Raw genomic sequence first — 24,794 nt, forward strand, 5'->3', positions numbered from 1 at the left:
CCTAACATCCACAGCTACTCAATTCTGTACAAACCGAAACTTGCTGTGCAGTGTTGCCTACATTCTCCTAAGTGACTATCTTTATGCATTCAAACCTATGTGGCAACCCTGCAAAGACAAGTATCTGCTACATCTTCAGAGTTCTGCAGTGGTCCAGATTTCACCTCTTGTGATTGACACCATGGCTAATATCACTAACTACTTGCAGGAAAATTTGCTGCATTACAGCCTATTGCACTGATACAGAAAGCAGGCAAGATTCTGTACTTTTTTCATAAAGACATAGAAATTTAGGTGAGATTTACATGAAAACAATACTAACCAGTAAGCAATATTTGAAATAAGAATGTTATTGAGCTATCAAGCTATTGCAAGAACCAAAGAATGAAAATGAGGGGATAGAGCAAAGGCTGAAAATACATCCTGATGAAAGGAGGAAAAAAGATTTAGAGATCATAATGTGACCCATGCATATATTACAAGACCTGGAATGCCTCTATAAGCTAAAATCCTTCTCATCCAATCTTCATCTGCTTCTGATACTCATATCTCTAGTTGCAGAACTCTTCTAACCATGGGCTATTTTGCAAGAGGATGATACATTAAATATCTCCCTTTATCCTTAGCCACTCAATGGAGAGAGATACTTAAACTCCATGGGTCACTTTGCTTCTGTCCATCTAATGGGCATTGCAATATGTGGTCTGAAACAAATAAAGAAACGGAAAATGGTATTCAAAGAGAAAAAATAGAGAAAGATGACTTCATATCTTGTATTAAGAGTAAGTATATTAATTTCTGTGAGATCTTGTGTGAATGGGACAGAAGAAAAGCCAGAAGTGAGAGGTATGCTGAAATTATTAAATTTTCAATAAAAACTTTCAGTAAAGCAGGAAAAGAAGTGGAATAAAATGAAAATAAAATGTTCAAGTTCTGGCATGCATATTCTAATTTCAGTAAGAGTTAAGATATTTGTGAGAAAATACTGAGGACCCAGGAAGTGTTTGTGAGTGCTAAGCAATATAAAGAACTGTTAACATGAATATAATGAGTAACACCTCACTGTCTGGAAGAAACCGGTATAAACAAAAGGATAAGCCAGTATCAGCCAGTAATGTGGACAAATTGAAGAGGGAAGAGATTAAATAAATGTGATGTTAAGTAGAAAAAAAATGTGAAAAGTTACTTTTTCCACAGAGTTAAGAGGAGCTGGGGAGTGAACTCAAGAGACTTGAAGATAATCATAATGGAGAAGACTGTTTTACATGTAGATAATAAGGAATTTTTCACTTTTATAAAGGCAAATTCAATTTAACCCAGAGGTTAGAATCAAGGCTAGAGGGGAATGAGAAAGAAGCCAGCATCAAATTGTGTCCTCAGACAGAGATAGCCCATTCACAGTAAGGACAGAGAGAAAGGCATGGGGGACAAGGAGAGATGGGTGAGAAGCAACAATGACAAAGATCCTCAGAGAGTACAGATAAGGGAAGAAGAATGATTAGAGAAAGGAAGTGGTTGATAATTTGTTGGGATTGAGGACGAAAGAGGGAAGCTTGAACTAAGAAACAAGGAGATGGATTTGAGCTGAGGCATTTGGGAATAGCATTGGAAACCGAATAGGATGTGATAAACATATAGACAGGCTGTGCACAAAACTGCTAGTTTTACTTTTTGAGATGCCAGCAAGATCTTAGATTAAGGAAAGGAAAACTTAAAGTTTTAAAGAGCTTCTGAAAACAAGACTTGGGACAGCACATTAATGAAACCCAGACACCTACTGTGGATGGCAGAAGAGATTAAATTATAAAAGTTGTATTCATAAAGAGTGTTAGAGTTCAGGAATTTTCTGCAGATCATTCAGCAGATCAAAAGTGGGAATGTGCCCAAAGACCTAAGAAAGAAAGCAGGACAATGAATAGCAAAGTGGATCGAAAGGCTCATATGGTCAAATGAAGACCAGGGAACAATTTAGAGCTGAAGTATTGGGTGGGCAGGAGTTAAGTTTAGAATAGGTCAAAGAATGAAAAACAAGTTTGACAAGAAAATAGGCAGAGTAGAAGAGCAGCAGGATTAGGACTAGGCAAGGGAAACATTAAAATGGAAAAACAGAGCACCTCTGAGACAAGGTCTTCATGTAGAGTAGGAGGTGGGCAAATGATTTAGCTTTTTAGCTTGCTTACTGGGTTTGGCTTTTTAAAAATCGTATGTAATTGCAGGAAAACAATTTTTTAAAATATATTTTAATTTTGAGTTTGCTGTTTTAAACTGAGCAGTTCTGCAGCACACATATTGCTTCATCTGCCTTCATGCTTCACAGACTTCTTTTCTCTTTTTTGGAGAGCTATGATGACCACCTCCCCAGATACCCTTAATGTATGCAATCACTCCATAGTGCCTTTCATCTAACTTGGCATAATGTACATTTGAAAACCTGTCATAAATGGGCCAGTTTGAAATGATACTGTAGTGCACAAAAAATTAGTTCTCCTGCCCTTTGATTGCTGAACAAGAAAATTGATTTTTGTGCATTATGCAATGAATTTAAATGGTATATTTGAGACAGTTTTGTAAACAGAGGACTTTGTAAACAGAGAGACTGGAGGGAATCAAACATAACCAAAAGCAATTGAAATTATTCTACCAACATATTAAATCATTTTTTACTGACTGTTGCCCATCATGCTGTTGGACTAATGTGCAGGCTTGTCTTTGTGTTTTATGTGTTCATTAGAAACTCTGGTTCAAAATGCAGCCAGTCACTGCTACAGCTTGCATTCCTTGTGATGATTTTTAAAGGTGCTTCTGGGTACAGCACTTAGGTCATATAAATATAGCGAGTGCTTTTGAAAAGGCAAATTCCTGTGCTGTCATCCAAGCAATCAAAACACTTTGTTTGCGAAGCAGTGGAGGATGAAGGTGAGGGTAGAGGAGAGGGGGAGATGTTTGGAGAACAGTGGTTGTGAGGGTAGAGGAAAGGGGGAGATGTTTGGAGAACAGTGGTTGCCACTCATGCTGCCTTCCCATCCCTTCACAGTTGCCTCTCAAACTGTGTGTAAAAATCCAGTGTGCAAGCTAAGGCAACAAGCTCAAAGTAAAGGGCACCCAGCCCTAATGCATTTCCTGGCTGGTACATCTCCTCCTTGCTCCGCTGCCTGCACAAAGCCCCACTGACTGCTTGCAGGGAGTGGTGGGACAACAAGCACTGGTGCCATACCATCAAGGATGACAAATTAAACACTAATGTGTTTGCTAGAGGCTTAGTTGCTGGGCCGAGGTGGTAGATAGGGTAACCCCTCTGCTCTGTGACCTTTGCTTCTTTTACTGGGGAGGGTGCAGAGAGGTTAAAGAACAAATATTCTGCTTTTGATCAGCAGTGTGACACTGTGCTCCAGTCCAGCTACTTGAAGAGAAAAGAAAACTGTTCAAGCTTTCTACCTTTTCCATGGCAATATGCTGAATGCCTCTGCAGCATAGGCATTATTTTTTAATGGGATTAAGATCTTCCGCCACCAGGAGCAGCCTCTTTGCAGTGTAGAGTTTTATGTCTTTCAAAAATAAGTGTATCTGAAGTAAAAAGATTTTTTTCTCTGAAAATAAGCAAGAAATTACATATTTACTAGAAATTTCTCTGACTGAATTATTCTCCTACAAGCACCAGCTTCTCTCTCGCTAAGAAAAGCAAATAAGCTATTAATTTGCTGTTTTTCCTCAGGGTATGTGCGGGAACAGCAGTTGTAGAAGCTCATCAAGCTTCTGTTTCTTCCTGACAGAACCATAATCCCTGATGAATGTTTCATTACTTTTTAATCCAAAATTACACAAAAATAGTCACTTCCAGGACAATTTACACTCATTTAAACAATGCTGTTAGAACCCTCCTGTTGCAGGTTTGTCTAGATCTTCTTTCCTCCAGAATAATCTTTCTGAAGTCTGTTAACAAATGCTGTGGAGAAGACCAGGTGACTGGCACAGAGCCTTGTATCCCCACTCTAGATACTGTTTTAGAGCATTATGATGAAGTGTGCCAAAGGCCTTAGCTAGAACAACAAATCTCCTCCCCCATGAAGACAGGTCTCTGTTACCCGGAACAGATCAATTGCTCTCAGTGTGAATGATGAAGCTGAGGTGAAAGTACAAAAACCAGAATGATGCTAGCTCAATATTTTATTTTTGATAATGAAAGTGATCTATTGCTGTTTAACTAATAATTCCAAGAATATCAACACAGAAGACAGGGTAAAAAATGTTGGTTACAACATTGTTTATGTAGCCAGATTTCAAGATGAAACTAACTGCACGTAGTTCACAAAACATTGGCATTTCATCATCTTTTATTTATGGAATTCATTAAAATGTGAGACACTAATATACCACACACTAGAAAGAAAACCTATAAACTATTTAACTCCATAACATCAAACCCATCAACCATACAGTAGCAGTGACTTGGAGGAACACCTCATATTCCAGTGATGAGCCCCTCCATTCCTCACAGACAGTGCATGTTGCTTGGCAATTGTTTTTCAGAGAAGGCCCATTTGTTTCAGTGGCACATCAGGACAAGACAAGTAGAGATGCAAGTAAGTGGCAAAGAGAGAATTCACCACCTGCATTTTGGCTGTTACAGTTTAGACATAGTATTTATTTTTATAAGGCCCTGGGGGAACAATTCTCCCAGATGCACAGTGTCTGCATAATCATCCAATTTTAGAGAGATTAAATATTCATATCAGCCTTCTTGAGTTGTGGTAATGTCCCTCTGAAGTTCTGAGGATCCAGGAAGAGTTTTGCCATGACATAATGATCGGTGTCTGTTGTTCAGACTGTCAGGGTTAGTCTCTCGCCATCATAGCCTGTTTAAAGGCAAGTTCATCTTGTGAACTTTTGAGAGTACTGTTTTTTCTCTCATATAATGAGGCAAAATATTATGGATACTGTAATACAAAGTAGTTCGAAGATGACCAGTCCTATGTGAATGATTTTTGGTACACCTGTACATTGAGGTATATTGTCTTTCTATTTAGTTTAGACCCATCTATCAACATAATTAGCTCAGATGAGGCTGGGGTGAATAACAGGTCAAGATCATGGATATAATTACATTAAATATAAATATTTGTAGAAGGAATGAGAAGAATTTACGAAGAGGTATCGATAGGCTTATTGATATCGTTTCAAAATTTCTTCGAGAACTTTTTTATTCCATTCTTTTATTTGCTTGTTTGTTTTTTATAACGTTATGGTAGTGAATGTAACTTAATGTTGGCAATTAAATTTGTTTATCTTTAATGAAAAAAGAAGCAAATCCCACATGCTATCCTAATTTTAAGTTCTGAAACTTCTTTAGGTCAATTGATGAATTTATGTAATATATCTAAACATTGTCCTTGCTCTGCTGTGGTTGACAACTTTCTTCAAAGTTCTTAGTGCTCAGACAACAGCATGCTTTTATGACACTGTGAAAGTAGAGCTTGCTGAAAAACTTCATCTTTCATTGTAAATGTAGCAATGACCATCTATTGTGCTTACTTCCCAGATTCCAAACATTTTAAAAGGAACTCATGGTTGTTTTTTGTCATTGCTATTGGCAACAACAGAAGACGTAACAGGGATCACCTTGCTTCTGGATGGGATGTACTACTCTGAATTCAGATTTTTGAAGGATAGGTGTTTACATCAGAGCTAGTTGCTTACAACCTTTCTACAGATAATAAAGAGGAAGTGGCATTATTCAGAAAAATTCTCTTAAAGCAAGTATCTAAAATAGGTAAAATGAGTTCTTAATCCAAAAATGTTTACTTCCCATTACATGAGATGGGATATAAGGTGACTATCTCAGCTGTAGGTATCTGTGTTACTAACATTCATGGTTAAGTCAAATCTTCTAAAAAAACTTCTAAAAAACAACATTTGAAAATGGTTGATCATATACTTTGCAATGCAAAAGAAAATGATTCACATGGAAATGGTTTGGACCTATAAACAAATTATTTAAATAAATAGTTGGATTTCACCAAAATGTTAGCATTTTTGATTATTTGATAAAATACTTTTTGCAACTGTTAGAGAATGACACATTATCTCAGACTTGGATGCCTAAAGCTAATCAACTAATTAATATCTTAAATTCAAATATGTATATATTTTTAAAGGTTGTCTGTACTCAAATATAGTACATTAGAATACAGTTTATAGTACTGTATAGTAACAGTAACTTTACAGTAATTAGTACAGTACAGAAATTTCTTTATATTTTGTTGTATATTAACTTCATAGACAAAATACAGCAGGTTATGAAGCAAAACAGAAACTACTGTTTCCTTGTTAGACAGACTTTTACCGGTTTCACATGATGAGATGCTGCTTGTCTTGCCAGCTCAACACAAAAGGAAGCCAGTAGATGGAAGCAATGAAAAGCAAAATCTTTTCTGCACTTATTGGCAGCTTTTTGACTTCCAAATGTAGAATATACATTACTGAATCTCCCATTCCTCCTGTGCTGATAGATGTTGGTTAGAGTGTCCTTCATTTCAGAACAATAAGGAAAGAAGTGAAAAACCTAAGTGACCAAGTGAAAATAGGACATGTCAAAATGTCTCAGCTCTCATACTTTGTATGTAACTAAATTTGGTATAATTACAAACTACTAAGCTTCTTTGTTCTGACTATGGAGAGGCAAAATCTCCTTTGGGAAGAGCTAGCTTAATTCTACTGAAGTGAAAGGACTTGAGTTCCTGGCTCACTCTTAAAAACTGAGGTGGTATGGCAGGTCTTTTTCTGCTAAACAGTTTTTTTTTTGTCTCATCATCTCATGTTTATTTAATTTTTTTTTTGCTAATATGAGCCAGTAGATGGACAAGTGCAGTGTATGAATCTATGAAAATAGATTTGGTAACATCTATCTTTCCGAGAAGTCTACTTAGAGATTTCTAAATTAAAAACTAATGAGTTTTTATAATATATACAAGTGAAGTCTTTAAGCTCTGAAACAGATCATCAGATATAAATCAGACTGGTTTCAATGACCACTGTGAAACTGTAGATTATAACAGTAAATTAAGTGAGAAATAGAGAAATAAAAGAAACAGAAAATTTCCTCTAAAATTTTTAAGGGCAGAAGGCTAGTGAAACAGAAGACAGACTATTTCAATATTGTACTCTATTTTCAGTCTAAGTGTAATTAAAGTCTTCAGTATGAGTGCTCAGTTATGGCATCTATATTTTACTGGTAGCAAGTAAAACTGTTCAGGAGGAGTTTAACAAATGTTTGAAATCGATTTGAAATTCATTACCACATTTCCACCAGCTGGGATGTAGCCATGTCTGCTTTCAGTCTCACACAAAAAGCATGTTACAGTGCTTCGACTTTTATATGGGAAGCTGAATTTATAATAATTTGGAACATATCAAAGATTGGAAAGTGTTCAAGCCACAGTGGCAGTGAGATGAGATTTCATGCACTGGTTTCATTTAGAGGGGAATGAGAGAAACTAAGAAACAGGTTTATTATGTTCTGGATCTCTTCTTTCTAACATGCTTTGGTGTACCTCATTTCCACCAAAGTCTTGTACACACTCTTCCTAACCACTATCCTGTCTTCCTTCACCCCGAGCTAAAACCAGCTGTGTATTACAGCCCTGTTAATTTTTAGAAGGGCTCAGAGTCCTGTCTATTCTGCTTTGTTTTACTTTTACTCTCCAACAAACCTAACCCTTGTTTTCAACACACTAAGATAGTTTAACATATTCATACACATGCAGTGTATTTTAATATTATGAACATTTGTACTCATTTCTTCAAATGACCTATGTGTAGCCAAATCTTGAGAAAAGTAAACCACCTTTGTCTTCTTGATCTATACCAAATTCCAAAAACACAACAGAACTAACAACAAAACCCCATTTTTAGGTTTTTTTTCCTGAAAGGTTGAACCATTTTTTCTTCGGAAATTGGATATTAATGACCTTTTGGGTTTTTTGTATTTGCAGAATTCATGGAGAATTTTTCACTAGTGTTCTCAAGAGTAATGCATTTTAAAAGCCTTCTGAAGAAGACCATTTCCTGATAATTTCCTTGAGATAAACTTTGATTTTATTGTTATTGTAAACAGTTTTTTACACCTTTTAGGAAAAAAAAAAAAAAAAGATCTTTCTTAGGTAGAGCTTACAAAAGACTACAGGAGAAGAACTGCCCTCTCAGTAAATTCACAGGATTGTGCGTATATACAGTGTTGTTTGCATGTAGTGTTCAGACAGTGTGTAGGATAATAGATCTGACAGTAGGAGGGAACTGTCAAAGTGGAAAACATGTACTTCACTGAGGGAAAATCTTCATAGTGACCCAGACTTGGCTTTCTCAAGTTCTTCTATTTGTATTTCAATACCTGTGTCTTCCCACCGCCTCTACATGATCTCAGCTTGTGTCCTTCCTAGCCATCTCTCATCAAGGTCATTCAAATCCCTGTGTTCCGTCTCTCAGTCCTATTTTCATCTCACTGCCCCTGTCCTGTTGGCCCACAGCTGCTAATACTGTGAGACACTCAAAGCTACTTTTTCAGCATTGCCCAATTTGGCAATGACAAAACGCCCTCTTTCTATGTAGTTCTACAATACTTTTTTTATTTCCCTGCCTCTCTCTCCAACAGTTCTCTAGGGAAAGTTTTTAATGTCAGGTAGAATGCTAAAACCATTTTTCAGCAAATCAGTCTAATCAGTGATAACATACATTTGCAAAGAGTTAAAAAAAGATGTTTCTCTAGAGTTCAATGACAAGGAATTTGTGAAAGTGTTAAAAAATATTTTCTGATTTAGAAGGAAATTTTCCAAGAAAATGATTTGCAGTGTTTAATATTGAGGTAATACAAATAATTTATGCAGAATCTGTTTTGTTCTGATTCAGCTGGCAAGTCTGGCGGGCATGAGAGGCTGAAAAGTTTGTCAGTCTCAAACCCTGTCACAGATATTCTCTACAACAGCATCAATGTTGTATTGATTTTCAAATGCACATGTTTAGGGTATATGCCAAAGAAAATAAATCCGTAGCAAAACATATTATGCATCAACAAGAACAAGGTGGTGTGACTGCACGATATATCCCAGAGGTGGCTGTTGGGAGAACAATGACTGACTTTACAAGCACTGAGTCTATAACAAAACAATGACAATGTTTTATTTTAATTATGGGTATGAACGTGTTTCATTTATTCTTTCAGTGGCTTCTGTCTCTTATTGGTCACTAGAGCCATAAGATACATGGAATGATTTATAACACACATTATTCTTTGTTACTTTTGGAGTAATCAGAATGTTGCTCATATAGCCTTTTGTGCAAACAGGTATGGTAACCCTACTGTTGCATTACCAACAGTGGTGAGTGTTGTTTAAAATACCTCATGTTTTGTACTGCTGTATTACTATGACTCCTCAAGCAGTCAGGATTACATTCCAAAGCAAATGTTTGAACAAGGAGCAGTACTCAATGCGTGCTCTCTGTCATTTCAACTGATATGCCATGGTACCTCTTTGCACCAAAAGAGCACAACATGCAGAAAATGGTCCAGATCATTCACTTCAGAAAAGTAAGACAGATGCAGCAACACTTCAAATGTAGCTCCTTCACCTCAACAGGGCTCCTGAAATTGTCTAAATTGTATTACTAGATTCCAAGTCCCAAAAAATTTTGTTGTTGTAAGGGCAGTTGGGTATGTTTCTGAAATGGTTATCAAAAATCAGCTTCAGGAAACTGGATTGTCACTCTTCTCTTGGGATCAAGGAATTCTCTGTTGGAAAGGCTTTCTGCTGGGAACGTTTGTTACTAGTTTTACAACATGTTCGTAACGTGGTTTTCACAATATAGTACCCCGGGGTATGTTTCTGGTTGTGAATTCTTGGAGTGTTTATACATTTTCCTTATAAAGAAAACAGAACACCTAAGAGGAACTAAGGTATGTCTTGGTCTGGCTGAAGACTTAACCACCAGACATCAGACCTGTGATCCTTTTCACTTACTTATAGAATCATTTAGACTGGAAAAGACCTTTAAGGTTGTTGAGTCCAAGTGTTTTTCTGATGCTGTTTCTAGCTGTGAGTCATAGTGTGATAGTCATTAGCTATCTTTAATTGACATCAAGTGTACATTTCACCTGAGGGAATTGGAGTTGTTAAGTCTGGAGAAGAGAAGGTTGAGAGGAGACATGATCACTCTCTACAACTACCTGAAAGGAGGTTGTGATGTGGTGGGGATCAATCTCTTCTCTCCAGTAGCGAATGACAGAGGAAATTGCCTCAAGCTGCATCAGGGGAGGTTTAGATTGGAGATTAGGAAGAACTTTTTCACTGAGAGGATTGTTAAGCATTGGAACAGGCTGCCCAGGGAGGTGGTAGAGTCACCAACCCTAGAGATAGTTATTCAAAAGATGCATAGATGAGATGCTGAGGGATACAATTTAGTGGTGGACTTGGCAATGTTAGGTTAGTAGTTGGACTTGATGGTCTTAAAGGTCTTTTCCAGCCAAAATGATTCTATGATTTCAACTCTACCATTTTATGATTCTATGTTTCTATATTTTTATTTTCCTATAGTAATTATAGCTGAGTTTTGCTCCCCTTAAGAAACTGAAAGGATAACACAAATGTTCAGAGGAAGGTAACCTTCTCAAAAAGTTTCAGAAATACTGCACTGGACCACCACATAAAAGGAAAAATGTTTTTCCAGTTGATGTCCTAAAACAATGAGTGGTTTGAGGTGCTTAATATGGAGACTGAATACTTCTTAGGCATGACCTTCCTCCTTGAAGACCATGTTGGCTGGCTCCTGAACTAGCTGAATCATCCTGCAGGGTTTATCTTAATTCCTGAACAGCCAAGGGAAAGAAGCTGACCCTTCAAAACAATGTGTTTGTGTCTGAAATTGTGCAAAAAAATTTATTGCCTTTCATAGCTATTCTGCATCACTGCTGTGGTGGCTTTGCAGCTCTGTCCTCAAGCCTCTAGAGTGGATAGTCTAAATGTTGGGAAAATTATACCTTTATTTATACATGTAAGAGATATGCTAAATGTTTTTTCCTTTAATTTGAAGAAAAAATTACTACTGGATGTACTGAGAAGATTTTGCTACTTATTGTTGAAAGAGTCTTTTATGAAGTCATAAAAGTCAAGAAAGTTACTCTTCAGAGTGTTAGAACCATGAAAAAGTCAGTAAATCTTGGTAGTCTGCTTAATAGTTTACAGTGATTCAGATTCTGTGTATCTGCTCCTGTATATTATCATTTTAATTGCTGTACATGAGACTATATAATATATTCAGGAAGATATGATGTAGAATAATGAAACATTTCATTACAGAAGCATAAGCCTCTTCATTATACCATCATGGGAATAGATTTGTTCAATTTTAATTGTTTTTATATTTACCAAAAAAAAGTCTCAAATATATTAAGCTTTAGTACACTAATTAGATTGTACTTTACAGTACCTGTATGTGTGATTTTCTTTCTGTTCACAGCTGGCAGATGGTGTGGAGCACATACTTCTGCTATGCAGAGCTGAGGAATTTTAAAGAGATGAGCACAATGTGGGTTGCTCTTTGTTGCCTTTTCATTATCTCTACAACATTAGCCTATCTTCTCTCTTTTTTCATCTTCTTTTTAAACTTTATTTAACTTTACCTTTTTATTTAGCTACTTTTGCACTTTAGGTCCAATGTACTGCTTCCAGTAAGTCAGTAATAACTTCCTTAACCATTTCATTAAGTTTTGTGTGCTTGAACACAGTGAATTTCCATCCATACTTGATTTCATTAACTTCACTGAATTGCAGACACATATAAAGTTAATCGTGCTGTTGAATGTTCCTTTGAATAAGTCTATGAACACATAAAAAGTCACAAGAGGAGAGACATTTTGCATTCATAGGCTGTCAGTCATTTACTCAATGGTGTCTGATCATCTGCATATTCTTTTTATGTCAGAAACACATAGTCTCAGTATTCAACCATTTAATAAAAAGTAACTGATCCACTGATAATTTTTACTCTATGATACCACAAAGTAACTTATATCTCAAAAGTAACTCTCAAACTTATATGAAAGCAGTGCTTTTCGTGAGTTTTAAATTTGAACAAAGTACAAGGGACGTATGCTCCAAGATATGAATTTCTCTGAGAGAGGTAATTATCAGATAATTATAATATACTACTTTTCCATGAATTAAGTGAAATACTAATGCAATAGAAAATATAAGTTCTCAGAAGTTTCAGAGATGCTCATTACAAAACGTGTACCAATGTAATTGTGCTATTACAATACTCCCAGTATTTCCTGGGAGTTAATACTAACTTGAAAAATATTACCATATTCATAATAAAAACTATGATCTTTTATTAATGATTACCAGTAAACATGTTACACAACAAAATCCCTTACAATTGTTAACAAAACTGAATACAGTATCTCATACTAAGAAAGTCTTGGATAATAAAAGACAGATTTAACGCTCTTAGCCTGAAGAGTTTTATGTATGTCTTGATTAGATTATTATAATGAAACATTATCTCTGGAAGCTTCTGCCTACTAATGGGGTTAATGAAGACCAGAATGAAGAAAAATAACTTGTTTGTAGTCTACTAAGTACTAGTTCCTAAACTATTTAAGAAAAATCCAACTCCAAAATAAAACATCTAAGACTAGGTGATTCAAGGCCATGTATTTAATGGTAAGAGCTTAAGCTAAATGCCCCAATGAATGAGTAATCTCAACAAAGCAGAACATGGCATCTATTGTAGATATTCATTAATTCAGTCAATACAGAGAAAATGATGTCTCCAGAAATGAGTCTTAAGGCTTTTACCTCATCTTCCTTGTTTTAGCCATGCAGAGCATCCAAGTACCTCTGTGGGGTGAGAGCTTGAGCGGGTGAGCTCATGCACTATAGGCACCTCCAAAATGTTGAAGTTTAAAATGGGGTTTAAATGCACCTTCACTCAAGTGCATTTTAAAGTTTCACGCCCTGCCTAGTAGGAATGAGTGGATGATCCTTATTCAGGTAAGCATTCTTCATGATAGATGTGTTCCTGATGCAGTGCTAAGTTATCCAAAAGCACAGGCAAAAATGACAGATCCAGCTCACTACAAGACAGAAGATCTCCCAGAATACAGTCTACAAACTACTTGAATTTGCACAAGGCTGTGGTAATTTGTAGGAGACACCAGCAGGTGCTGGATACCACATCAAGTCCCAGAAAAAAAAAGATATTATTGACCATTTTAAGGGGAACAATGAGTGGAGGAAAGATGCAGAGGAAAATAGCTGTCTATTTTTTCTGGTGATGTTGAGTAGATGATGAATGACCATCTCCCCTTCCCCATTTATTTTTCTCTTAACTAGTCATAAATTCTTACACCCAGAAAGCTGTGTCAGCCACAGCTTACTATTACAGTCCTTGCAATGTACTTAAAAGATCTTCAGTACTTGAAAGGGTAGAAAATACAGACACCTGTGTAGTTTGTTTCTTTGAATATGTTCATAATAATTAGCTGATGGATAAAACCTTTCCAGTGTTTGCTCTTCTGCTCTATGCCTCTTTCAGTCATAAGATCCTGTCATAATCTTTCCCAGGCAGAATATAAATAATTTCTTTCAAAAGTGTCAAATAAAGGAATACAACATTTCCAGATAGCAGAAAATATAACAAAACAGAAAAAAATTGAGAGACTTAAAACAATTTTCACATAACAAAATCTCTTACTCCATAGAACTACAAAATCAACCTCCATTCCAAATGTCCCAAATAATATCAACAATAACAAACATTTTCTATAAAGAATTCTGACTAGAGTACATAATATTCCTTCTGTTGATTAATTGAACTGGCATTTTGATTACATTTAATTGTACACATTAAATAAGTTAATGTTGTGCAGTGATACACCAATGCATATAGAGGACTTTTTAATGTAATGTAAACAATTATATACTAAATCACATAAAGTATTGAAACATTCCCCCCCCTTTTTTTTTTACTCATTCAGTAAACATTATTTCCTTTCAGATATTTTTAGAATCATAGTTCTGACTGAGGTTATAGAAGTACCCTTGTGAAATAACTGTCAAGGCTTTTGATTGCATTGCAGGCCAGGCTTCTCAAAGCTCCAGCTGTAGACTCTGACTTTGCCACAGAGCAACCTTTCTCCTCAAACTGAGGAGATTAATCCTCTTGCCAGTGTTTATCTGCTTCAAGGGGTTTTATAGTCAGGAATGAGGAAAGGAGGAGGTTGCAATAACAAAAAATAATGATAGAGTATCTTGCAGGTCTAATTTGAAACTTTCAGTTTTATGTATGTTTGAGATTAGATCAGCCATTTACCTGGGAAAATGGGAATTTAAATGTGAGGAGTATTTTACAATAAAAAACAACATTTTTAAATGTTGGATATTTTTATTATTTTCTAGGCTTGATGTATCAGAAAAAATAGGCATGTTAAGTTTAAAAAGTGCAAGCAGATCCAATTTTGAAAAGCACATTTTGCTTATTTTTTGTCAGACTAAGGCCTTACTTTGCACAGTTACAAATATCTTAGTTTCCACTATAATGCTACTCAATGTAAAATATATTTCTTATTTAGATCACAAAAAGTATTTTTTGAATATGTATTTATCTACACAAAATGAAAAGTTAAAGGCTGTTAGAGAAAGATAATGTATAAATATAATTGCAATATGAGAAAAATACGAAAGTTTAGGGCCTCAAGTAAACCAGAAAGTGCTGCTGTTAAAATCTGGAGGTCAGTTGGTAATATTCTGATAGTCTTTACAGTATACATGTAAACACAGACAATTTCATTCTGTATTTAAAACTCTCAAATGTTATGAGAGGTTCGGAAATAAATGTAATTTTTTTATTAATAAATACATAAATGGATTATTTTTTGAAAATGTCTTAAGAAGAAATGGAATAAAAAAATACACCATTAACTAAAATCTGCTTATTAAAGTCAAATTTTTAACATGATAGAAAAAGAGATAAAAGAATGCAGAACAACAGTCACAGGAGGTACATATGTACAACTGCAAGACTGAACATGTCATGACAGGAAAATATCATAATAGATAACATATTGTTAGGGCCAGCTATTTTTACAAAACTGAAAGGAATCAATTAATTTTGTATAGATGTAACTGACTGTAAAAATCAAACAAGCATATAAACAACAGCAAGAATAATTTTTAGAAGACTCTTTAAAGAACAGACATGGAGTGTATTGCTAAAATTAACCTTGTCAGACCATCTTGGTGTCCCTTCATAGGCCTGATAAGGAAGTTTGTCCATGTCCTGGGAGGCATGGTGCAAAAATGCAAGAGATGCTAAAGAAGGACACAGCACATAGGAGGAATTCAGAAACATTGCCTGGACATGTAGGGAGGTGTCAGGGAAGCTAAAGCTCAGTTGGACTTGAGACCTGATAGGTACACAAGGAAAGCATGTACATTAGTAGTAAAAGACTAAACAAAGAAAATGTGTAACTGTTGCTGAATGGAAGTATTATTCAGTGCTCAGTGGGACAGATAAGACCAAGGAATTCAGTATCCCTTTTGCTTCAAATTTCTCCAATTATTAAAGAGGTCTTCAGTATTTTTTTCATATTGATGGGAACAAAGACTGTATTTGTATTTTCCCTACTAAAATTACAGTTTGGAATTTCTTGTAGTGACAGGAAACTCCCAAAGTGCTAAGCCCTCAAATAATTATCCTTTCCTTATGTACTTCACTACAATTCTTTTACCCCCAAATCTTGTCTGAATAGTTATTTAGGCTCATGATGCACACAATTAAGAGCAACTTAGCAAAATTAGTGAGTAGAGTCCCCTGTCAGCTCCTCTTCCTTGAATTATCAAATTCATCTTCATGTTTCTGACTGGCAAATTCATTTATATCTGGAGCTATCAATCACCAACAAAGAATGTCAGAATAAGAGGTCATGTGCACATCCAGGGCTGATTTTGACAGTGTCTTGTCCAAGACACAGACAAAGAAGCCCAGTGAGGAAACCACAGAGCTTATGAAAGTCAGTGAGGAAGTGCTTTCCCAGTGGATGGGCATTACATTAACACCTCTTTTTGAAGGGCAAAATGGCATCCTGGGTACAGTATGCTGAGGTCTTGACCCTATTCAAGAAACCATCTAATTATTATCCACCAACAAACCTCCCTTTTTGGAGAAGGTGATTAAGGAGGTAGTTGCTAAGCAACTTCAGGAGCACCTGGACAAGGTGGAATATTTTAGGCTTCTTCCAGTCTTCAAGTAATGGTTTCCAGACAGATTTTTTCTTTGTGTTGACTATGAAGTGTTAGATTCATAGTTCATAATGCCGCTCTTGGGACACTAATGAAATATTGCTATATGTCAACTCCGTTAATGTCTTTCACGTATTTTTCAGTAATTGATGAGTCAAGTCATCTTATGCTGAGTAACCAAAGGACTATATTATTACCAAAATTTTATAAAGAATATACGCATATAAAATTAAATGTATTTTACTTATACTCATGAGAAGCAAAGCCCACCTTGAAGAAGAGATAATGATTTTACTTATATTCATCTCCATGTTTCTCCCTAAATCTCATGTATCAACTATGTAAATCCCCTAGCTTCATTCAAGAAAAAAAAAAAAAAAACAACCTGAAATTGTATCACCATCAGGACCTCAAATAATGAAGCCATGAATATAAAGATTGGTGATAAATGAGCTTCTAATAACAAAGGGGTTTCTAATAACATCAGGAATCAGATTATGAGAAAATGAAGTGGAACTTTCATGTATGATTGGTTTAAAGAAACACAACCTTAAGGTTTCTTTATTGCTTAAAATGAGGAATGATGTAGGCTGTAGCTGTCAGAAGTTCTTCTGTGGACCTGCCACACCTGCTTTCACAGATCCTGGAGCTCAGCTGTGAAACTGTGGCTAAGAAATTAACCAAGTGCCACAAAATTCAAACAAGCAAATAAACTGACAAAGAAACTTTCTGTCAGAAAATCTATGCAAGTTGGAAAAGCTCTGATGATATTAAATATCTTGGTTTGTTTAAATCACTTATTATATTTATACAGATATTTTGTCTGATGTAAAAGAATTGGAATTTTTCATTAGATAATTAACTGAAGCAAAAATATAAAGAGCGTTTTTGTTTCAAAAGGGTGATATTTCTAGAAAATTATTCTGTTTGGCTTGATCAAGACGGAGGCAAGACTTGTCCATCTGGTACTGCTCTAAGTATCGAGAAAATCCTCTCCAAACTCAAGCAACTTGTCTGTGAGAAGTAGCCGAGCTGAACTGTGAAAGAGTTAATAAAAAGTAATGCCAGTATGTAATTTCAGCTCTATTGCCCTTTCCTATTAACTTTCTCTGTTATCAAGTTTCTATTACATAACCAGATTTATGCTGCAGCTCCAAGCATCACGAGCATAAATCAACGAGTGGGAGCAGCCGGCAGACGCAGACAGGGAAATTGTTTTTAAGTCCCATGGATGTTTTGTTCTGAGTCTGAAGCTCTAGCAATGCTCATGAACTTGTGACTGTGGAAAGTGGTGTCAGTGGAGAAGCTCAGTCTCTTTCCTGAAGCATGCTAAGCTCTTCACCACTTAAGCTGCTGATGAAGTCGCTGTGAATATACAGGAGGATGGAGCAGAGTAGAGAGAAACAGGAGGTAGCCAAGGCACAAAAGCATCACAGAACAGCTCTTTCTTCTATCACAACTCCCATTGTGGAAGGTGGAAGTACTTGAACATTCATCATCCCTTAAGGAGCCTGACAAAATGATCCTTTTACTGTTTTCAGCCCTTTTTATTACAGAATGACAGCATCACAGAATGGTAGGAGTTGGAAGGGACTTCTAAAGATCATCTAGTCCAATCCCCTTGCTAAAGCAGGTCCACTTAGATTATTATGAATTAGATACCGGGAAAGAAACTTAAGCTACAGAAAAGCTTTTAATTGTTTTTCCTGGTTGAACATAGAAAATAAGGCTGTTTAGATGATTTCTTCAGTACTAACACTAGAATCAGTACAGACTTCTATTTGCTTGTCTTTCTGATTGGCTTCAGAGCAGTTCATTTCAGGAAACAGTACACCTGAAAAATATCCAGTGTTTTCTAGGGGAACAATGACAAGGAGAGTTTTTCTGAGTTAAATGTTCAATTCCTATATGCCTGTTTTTTAACCATACAGCATTACATGTTCGTGATTATTGTACCTTCAGCAACTTTCAGGATAACTCACAGCCAGGGGAATGTTGAGCTGGTTCTTCCATTCTGAAGAGCTAAAGACCATGGTCTGTTGTAGAACATTCATGTATATGTAGCAGGAAAGATTGTCTCATCAACACATCCCACAGATCTGGCACCCCAGCTGTAGTAATATAGAAATCCACTAGAATACAGCATGGTTGCACATTGGCACACAAATATTTATTTCTTCTTCATTAGAGGTAGAATAGACTATGGTACAAGCACATACCTGAGTCTTTTCCTGCCATGGACTTTAATCCCGGCAATGGTAATCACTCTTGGCTTCCACGGCAAAAATGTAAGAACAAACATAAGCTTAGAAGGAATCTTCACTGTCTTAGAGGGACTTGAGAGAAAGAGAGTGATACTAGCAGAAAGGTATTTTCACAGACTTCATTATAAATAAACAGACTTTCCTTGGACCTTTGCAAATCCATTCCTTCTTAGGTGTTTTGAACTCTTCCTAGTATTTTGCATGACCAATTTCCGAACACATTATTTGTCTTATCCATCATTATTGTGATGATACTTTCTGTCTATGAATTAATTTCAATTTGATATAACGAAATTCTTGTTGTGAAGGAAAGAATTGTTTAGAATTCTTGTTTGGGGATGTTTCCATTTGATGTTTTTTTATCCAATCAGCTCAGCTGGGTGAGTTGAAATTTACCTATCCTTCCCTGACTGACGCAGCTTCTGACAGTCCTCAAATACACCTGCACTGTGTTTTTTTATGTTTATTTGTTTTTTCCAGAGAAGAGTTGTATCATTTTTCATAAGCAAGCAAATGCCTACTCTGTATCTACATCTAGCCTTGATAGCTGATTAAAAAATGAGAAGAGGTAAAAATATCTTTAGTTCCCTAGTAATCAAGGATTTGTTAGAAAAAAATCCCTTTAAAGACAATAGAATCTTTAAAGATAATAGCTCTGGACAGTACCTGTAGTGAATGATCCAATTGCCTTTTGCCCATGGAAATCCACACAGGAAAACATTTTCAAGTTCAACTTGTTCTTATCCTCCTTTCCTGCTTTCCAGGTAGGTATTCCAGCTGGTTGCTCTTATACAGGAACATTGTCTTTAAACAGACTTTCCTAATAATACTATCAAAATGTCTAATTCCTGAAGGAATTTTGTCTCCAATTGTTAACATTTTTCCACCCAAGAAATTTTTACAAATAGCACTTATCTTTTTTGCCTCTCTTAATCACTTAAGTAAGCACTTTAGGTTATTTTTCTTCAGTTATTCTGAGTCATTGTTCTTCATTTCTCTTGAGTGAAAAAGCAGCAACACAGCATCTTGTTTTCTGCGACCATTTGAGGGTTTGCATAACATTTACACCCAGAAGATATAAAACTCTGTAAGTATTAAATATATGACCTTACATTTGTAACACTTGCTCTGGAAGTGACATTTTCTTCTTATTGCCATCCAACATCAAGCTGAAAACAGTTCTTAAAAATTAATGGCCTATGCTAAATAGATACTGAAGGATCAGTGTCTAATTTTAGCTAGACTGTATTATAATAAGTAATTACCTTCTCTCATATCATGTTTATATAGCATGACCAACTTTAAATATCTGATTTAGCAAGGCCCTGAAATGAATAATATAGATTCTTGAAGGAAGAGAAAAAACTTTGCATTACTCATTGAAAATCTGCACAGAAATCTCTTTCAATTTATTCAAGTTTCTTGTATCTGTATCACAACTTGTACCTGTGATAATACACTGGCTAAGTATAAGAGGAAAACTGTATCTTTTAACCGCCTTTTATACCGTTATGTTTTGAAGCAAAACATCCCTTTCGTCACAACATTTCTCTGAATTCTCTGTACTGCCAGTAAGACAAGCAGGTTACAGTATTTAACTATTTCTTTGTGGGAAATTAATGTACATGATAGTATTGACAGTCCATCCAGTTCAGGACCCAGTTCTGCTCCTTTTCCTAGATGAGTTCGCTAGATATATATGCTGCCTGTAGTGAGATCTTGTTTCTAGCAGAAGAAATGAGATCAGGTGTAAAATCCAGTACTATGTAATGGGAGTGAAGGTTTCAGTATCTGTCCCTCAGACTTTTTTTAAAAGTCTCTTGGCATCAGATTCTCCTTTCCTCTAAAGCGATGTTTCTTGAGAGCTGCTCTTGCTTTGGTAATTCCTAGATAAAATGCTAAAGAGCCTGTGCGTGGCTGTCTGAACCTGTATCAAAAAGCATTTATTGCCAAGAAGTCTAGTGCATTAGTAATGCCATTTTTTGATCTTGTTAACTTCCAATGCATTGTAAAGATACTATTTTTGTATATCAGTGGGTAGAGCTCTTACCACAGAGCTCATCTCCAATATAAAGTGTTGTATTAGAACATACAGAAAAAAGATGTTCTCTACTCGAAGGAGATAACATCTGAACATGACAGACAAATAGCTTACAGACAGAAACTGAGGTGAAATAAAAAATTGGTCAGCCCATAAGTTTGTATTCTTACAGTATTAGTAACTTGATGCTGTTTTGGGAGGAGGGAGGAGTGTAGTGAATACTACTAGTGTTTACATGTATTTTCTGCATTTTCCCACCTGCATGTAAACACATATAAAAGAAATATATACCTTTTAAAATAAATTTTCTCACTTGCATTATTACATTTTTTATATTTCATTTTGAGACTTTAGCAGAACAAAAAGTCAAGAATCATAGCAGAATTGATGCAAAACTCAGTAAGGATAAATGTATCTCTATATGCATGTATATACATATTCAGTATATAAGGTGTTTTATATAGACTGTCAGTGCAGTTTTCTCTTCCTGAACAGCTTCCACAAGTACTTTCATTGGATTTTCACTACTGTACCAGGCAAGTGACATTATCACAGCATCACAGTAATGTGAATGAGATTACATGTCAAACAGCAAATGTTGAAGTACCCAATTCAATCGGGTGTAACTTGATTTTGAGAAAAACTACATTTGAATCAAAACCTATGTCTAGACGTTACAGCCAGAAGTTTTTTTCCTTTGTTTGTTTGGGGATTTTTTCAATCATTGAAATTATTTCAGAATAGATTAAATACACAATAATCATACTCTATATGTGAAATTCAGGCTTGAAACTGGGTGCTATTGATGAGCACATCTAGTTCTTAACATTCTGGACACAAATGTATTGACTGTATAACACTGTTATACAAATTCCAACAAAATATAGTTTAATTTGAACTTTTTTGATTAAATGAAAAATTTACAATAACAGCAATGCTTTCTAAAAACTTTCATTTTAAGAGAAATTCTGAAGCTTTAATACTTTTGATAACGAAAACTCTAAAGAGCTATCAAAACCAATAATTGAAGTGAAAGAACATGAAGAAAGATGTTGATTAGAAGGAATAAATCTCATCAAAATGCTTCGAAGACAACACTAATTCTTGTCATCTTGTTTTCACATTAGCAAGAGCTTTTAAGACCCACAAAAAGATAACATACCCTTCCTTTCCTGGGCTCACGCACAGTGACCAGTAACAATGAAGACAAATGTGGGCAAAAAATTTATTTCCACCTATGCTTCAGAATGAAAGCCTTTCTGTACATAATGAGACTTTCATCCCAGAAGAATATGGAAATTTGAGGGTTTTTTGCATGCTCTTGGATGACTGGACAAGTGATAAGGAGACCTATATTTAATATATATATTTTTTTTTCTCTGGAAAAGTCATATAAAACATTATGGACTTGACAAAATGTAACTTGTGGTTAAAATATGCTATTACCTTAAAGATAATAGTATAAACTGAACAGTTTGTATTAAATGCAACAACAACAAAAAAATTCCTGTTTGAGTACAAACTTTTTTACAGATTTAGCTAGAATTACTAGTGGCACTCCCATAATGTAGCAGAAGTTACAATTCTCTGGCTGCCCTGTCTTGCCTTTTAGTAAGCTAGTGTCCACAGCAGGCATATCGTGCACATTCAAACATCAGACATAGGTAAATCAATCTAAGCAATTTTGGGAGAAGTCTTTCAAAAAATGCATGGCACATTTTGCATATATAATTTTGAAGTGTTTTTTTTTTCTGGAAAAACAGCAGTGTACACCAAAAATCTCTGTCAATGCATTGCCTCATCACCAGTTTTACTCTCAATTGTTACTTTTTCTAGCTGAAAGGAAGAGGAAAACAAGGATAGAAATGTCATAAACCCTGAATAAAATGAGAGTTGCTATTAGCAGTGTTTTTCCCCACATTCTCAGAAATGGGAATATTTTTTAATCCTTTTTAAGGATGAGCTCATGCAAATCTAATGATGCTGATTCACTGACACACTGAGGTAATGTACTTCAGATAAGAAGGACGTTGCATCATTTCAACAGGTCTCACAGTATAAATATTAAAGGGAATTTCTCCATGGCATCAGCTTTTACTGTAATCAAAAACTCCAAGGTATGATTACAGTTAAACAGGTCACACAGTGAGATAGACTCACTGAGGCAGTAAGATGGTCCTGATCTAAAGAACGTAAGGCAGGAGATACAAGCCAATTTTTTTACTGTATAATAGCACATAATGTTATATTATGTCTTTAAAAAAATTAATTTCAGTTATTCTCCAGTCAAAGGTTTCTGGGTAAGAAAAAAACCAAAACAAAACATAACACGAGCACTACACATATTTATATCAAACTTAAACACTGTGGAAAGAGGCTGTAAAATGAGATTTTTTTTCCTCACAGGATAGGATAAGTAGCAATTAACTAAGTGTGCAAACAAAGCACATTGGTTAAAGACCTGTGGGGTTTTTATGTGATATATTTCATATTTGGAAGGAAACAAGAAATCCCATGGTTCTGATGCTTATTTTTACAAAATGAGCTCAGGAAGAGAATATGACATGTAAATATGTGCCTCTCTCCTTGGGAGAGCACAGGTAGCTCTTGGAGGTATTATCTGCTTAACTTTTTTATAGTGCTGACCTGAACCTGTCACAAAATGCTTCCACCAAGGGCTGTGGTTCTTACCCTCTCCCAGGAGATAACCAGGCCTGAAATTGAGAGTTTTATTTTTGTAGCTGTTTTGAAATAAAATCTAGAAGTTAGGAAAAGTAGTTTAAAATTTAAGATAGCAAGGTCTGAGTCAACTTTTCCTTCCTGTGGACATCCCTGTAGGCCATGCTTACACATGCCATGCTCCATCATCCCCACACTCAATCTATTGCTGTTGATGAATGAGACCCATACCCACCTCCCAGGCACAGACACCACTGGTGAGGCAGGTCATAGTCGACTTGTTTGGAGGAAAGGTTAGCATGACGTTTCTCAGACTCAGTCTTTCCTTTTATGGATTCTTTTTTTAACCACAATTATTAATTTAAAAAATCAAATATTCAAACACTTGATTCTTTTTCACTTAAGCAAAGCTTCATAAAACCTGACTTACTGGCCAGAGAAGTTATTGCTTCACTGTTTTTTTTCTTTTTGTGGACAAGTGCCTGTTTCCCCCCTAGAAATTGATGCTGGGTAAGTCTTGGGGAATTACAGCCAGGATTTCCTCACTTGTAGTAGACTTCTTGTTGAAAAATCCTAAAAATTCAGTGGATTTTCAACATGATAGCTGTGCACCTGCTCTTTATCACCTATGCTGCATCCAGTAGCCCACATGCTCATGGTAGTCACACAATGTGGTCCTGCAGTAAGTCTGAGCAAGTCCAAGGTATTTTCAAGAGTGTTGGGCTTGCTCTGTATGTTTTTACAATGCCAAGTTGCTTATCATAGACCTTTTGAGAGGACTGTATATTCCTATGAATTACCATATCTTTAAAAACAGCATGTCTAAAGGATTTAAGCAAGACATTGCTGTAGATTTCAACTAACTAAAATATTTCTAACATGTAGGGGTGACCTGAACAGATTTTTAGCACATTATTCATAAAGAGGAGAGTAAAATCTGAATCCAAATTTTTTAACTTATTGGTTTCACTGCAGTGAATTCTATTTATGTAACATCATTGTTTTTCTAGGCCAGCCCTTGCACGGACATGTATTGGGGGGATGAAGTCTCCAGTCCCCTCTCTCCCTTGTAGTTCGTGAGTGGTTGGATCTTATGTCTCCTCTTTACTGAATATTCCATATACTCTGTAGTGCTGTACAGTCTATTGGGTAAGAGGTTCTGGCTATACCCTGTTTTAGCACTCAGGAGCCCTTTTCCAGAATATCTAGAGCTCTGTTTTGTAATGTAAGTAGCTAGAATGCAGGAATGATTGACTTCATATTCTCTTATTCTCCCACTATCTTCAAATAGAGGATTGTTGATCCAACTCTTCAGGGTGACTTCTGCCTCAGTACTTAGACAGCTTCCTAGCACTGCAACACCAGGAATTCCTCCTTCTCATTGATTTTATGAAACATTTAATTGTGTTTAAGGGGTGAATATTTGCTGTATTCCTTTTTGCCCATTCCTAGAGGAAATCCATATCTATGGAAAGAAGAGACATTTAATATGTTTACATCTAAGCTAAATTTTCATTTGTT

Source organism: Colius striatus, chromosome 2 (genome assembly GCF_028858725.1).
Source record: "Colius striatus isolate bColStr4 chromosome 2, bColStr4.1.hap1, whole genome shotgun sequence".
Classification (NCBI taxonomy): Eukaryota; Metazoa; Chordata; class Aves; order Coliiformes; family Coliidae; genus Colius; species Colius striatus.